The sequence below is a fragment of the Anomaloglossus baeobatrachus genome, chromosome 6 (genome assembly GCF_048569485.1).
Source record: "Anomaloglossus baeobatrachus isolate aAnoBae1 chromosome 6, aAnoBae1.hap1, whole genome shotgun sequence".
Lineage (NCBI taxonomy): Eukaryota > Metazoa > Chordata > Amphibia > Anura > Aromobatidae > Anomaloglossus > Anomaloglossus baeobatrachus.
In genome coordinates, this window is record NC_134358.1 from 538223302 (window position 1) to 538226665 (window position 3364).

Below are 3364 nucleotides of genomic sequence, written 5' to 3' on the forward strand. Positions count from 1 at the left end.
CAGTTATGCAATGTCACATTTCAATTTTTCAAATTTTTCATATGGCTAATTGTATTTTTCATTCCTTATGTATAATAAAGCAGTTATGCTTCTTCATTTTTCTCTGAATTTGGTGTGTTTTGACCCCTGTCTGCTCTCTGACTACTCTCCTGCCTGCTATTTTTGTACTTCGTTGTCATCTCTGGTTTTGACCTCGGCCTGATTTCCTGACTATGCTCTTGCTTGCCAATTATGTCCCTTTTCCATATCTCCTGGTTTGAACCTGCCTGACTATTACTCTCCTCTGGACTCAGCCTTCCCAAGGTAGCAATGTCCAGGGCCCTGTAGTAATTCCAAATCCCTGTATAGGGGTTAAAGGGTTTCGGGGTTCTTGGGATCCTGCTTAGTGGGCGGCTAGCCTCTAGTCTGCCTGTGACAGCCATCCTGAGACTGTTGCCTATTAGATGCTTCAATGTCACATTTTCTTTATGTTGGCTAATGTGCATGTACATTTCCAAAACAACAGGAAGGTAGAGTCTTAGAAAGCCACAGTGGCCGGTGTGAAAATTGTAATATTTCTAATTTTTATTTTTAATTCAGATTATGATATGGAAATTAATACAGTGCCAACATTTTGCAATTATTAAATTTAATTACGCGCAGAATGATTGCCAATATGATTATTTTTTCGCCATATTACAATATCACTGCAGTACATGTCCGGCATTTGACTAATAAGTTAGTGCTTCCCCCACTGGGTGCTGGAATAACTGCCCCGGTTTTAGTAGGTGGATATTAATGAAGCATTGCGGAATTTACTGATGTCTTCTCAAGAAAAATCACTTAAGTTGAGAAGCTTTTTGAGTTCTAATCATCTCTTCATCAAGTGTAAAGCCGCCGCGTTCCACATGGGAGGAGTTGTAGCCCTAGGAGGGTCGTCCGCCAGTTCACATATCACTGACGCCTGCAGCATTCATTTATTTGGCCTCAGCTTCATTCTAATGCACAGGAGTGTTCTCCGCACACAAGGAGTATACATCTAAGTGAAGAACACCGAAGGCAAAAAGCCAAATAAACAAGTATTACAGAGCCGCAATGAAGAGTCCGCAGGCAAAGCGTTAGCTGATGGTCTCTCCCCTACCCAGAGAGCTCTGTGACAAAGCACCGACTACAGAACAATAAAGGCCGGCTGATAACCTCATAGACGCAAGACTGTCTATCGGTGATTATTATTACAAATAATTGCATTATTACTAAATTATTTAGTATCTAGGATTTTTTTTTAGATTTTTTTTTACAAACTACTGGATCAATGTGTTGAATTAAGTATTGGAGTTCACTGCCTGTTGTCAAGTGTAATCCGTCTCTAGGAGCAGAGACGTTGCAACATATTATAGGAAGTGGGATGGGGCTTTGTCGCTTTACAGGGAGTTGGGGTAGGTCTTCTTTTCTCTACAGGGAGTTGGGGTGAGGCTTTGTTTCTCTACAGGAAGTGGGGGTGGAGATTTGTCTGTACAGGACATAGAGGCAGGGCTTTGTGTCTCTACGGGAAGTGGGGGAGGAGATTTGTCTGTACAAGAAGTCGAGGTGGGGCTTTGTTTCTCTACGGGAAGTGGGGGAGGAGATTTGTCTGTACAAGAAGTCGAGGTGGGGCTTTGTTTCTCTACGGGAAGTGGGGGTAGAGATTTGTCTGTACAGGAAGTCAAGGCGGGGTTTTGTTTCTCTACAGGAAGTGGGGGTGAATATTTGTCTGTACAGGAAGTCGAGGCAGGGCTTTGTTTCTCTACAGGAAGTGGGGGTGGAGATATGTCTGTACAGGAAGTCGAGGCAGGGCTTTGTTTCTCTACAGGAAGTGGGGGTGGAGATATGTCTGTACAGGAAGTCGAGGCAGGGCTTTGTTTCTCTACACAAAATGGGGTGGCTATTTGTCTATACAGGACATCGAGGCAGGGCTTTGTTTCTCTACAGGAAGTGGGGGTGGAGATTTGTCTGTACAGGACATAGAGGCGGGTTTTTATGTCTCTACAGGAAGTGGGGGTGCAGATTTGTCTGTACAGGAAGTCGAGGTGGGGCTTTGTTTCTCTACAAGAAGTGGGGGTGGAAATTTGTCTCTACGGGAAGTCAAGGCGGGGCTTTGTTTCTTTACAGGAAGTGGGGGTGGATATTTGTTTGTAAAAGACATCGAGGCGGGGCTTTGTTTCTCTACAGGAAGTGGGGATGCAGTTGTCGCGGGCGGGGAGGGCGCTGAGCTCACCACGCTCGGGTCCGGCGCTGCTGCTGCTCGGTGGCTCGAGCGGTGGGCCGGATCCGGGGACTCGAGCGGTGCTCCTCGCCCGTGAGTGAAAGGGGTGGTTTGGTTTGGGGATTTGGTCCGTGATGCCACCCACGGTTTGTGATGAGGTTGGGGCACCACCGCTGCTGGTGACGGGGATCCTGGGAGCGATGGCAGGGAGCAGCTGGGATGTTGTTTCCCCCTCCGTGGGTAGGGGTTGGTTGTCCCGGGGCCCGGTGAGGTGAGGCGGGGAGGGCGCGGTTGGTGAGGTGCAGGGTCGCGGGGGCAGCGTGGTGCCGGATGGCACGGTGGTACTCACTCAGCCAAGAACGGATGCAGAGTCTCTGGTAAAACAAACGGCTGGATGGACGGGTCCCGCAGCCGGCTGCTGTGGTTTCTCCCGGACGGTAGGTGGTGGCTGCCTTTCCCTGCACCTTTTGTGTAACTTCGGTCCCGATGGCTTCCCACCGGTAACCCGCTCCCCAGTGTGGATATATGCCGGAGGAGCCCTTTTGCCCGCAGGCTCTGGCCCTGGGAACTCTAGCTGTGGCGGTAGCTGTATTTCCCTTTCGCTGTTTGGACGGTTGCCTTCAATCGGGTCTTGGCTGTTTGGATACCCCTGGGGTTCCGGTCACTAACGGATTTGACCTGTTTAACGGCGACTCCAAGCCTGGTCGGGGTCCGCAGGCCCTGCCGGTTTGTGCTGGCTTCACTTCGCTCCCCGGTTCGGTACCGGCGGGCCACCGCCCGTCCCCGGTCCTACGGTTCCGCGTTGATCTGCCTCTCCTGCAGATGGCCACCACCATCTGCCAACCTTGCTCTTGGTGCCCGGGCCACGTACCCGGACACGGTCAGTCTGCTCCTCTACTACCACTTTACTCCTCACTCTTTGACCTCCCTTACTCAACTGCCTTCCTTTCCCGCCTCCAGGACTGTGAACTCCTCAGTGGGTGGGGCCAACCGCCTGACTCCACCCCACCTGGTGTGGACATCAGCCCCTGGAGGGAGGCAACAAGGATTTGGTGTCTGGCTGATGTGCCTATCTCGGGGTGTGGGGTGTGTTGTTGCAGTACCTGTGACGACCTGGCTAGTCCAGGGCGCCACACAGATATG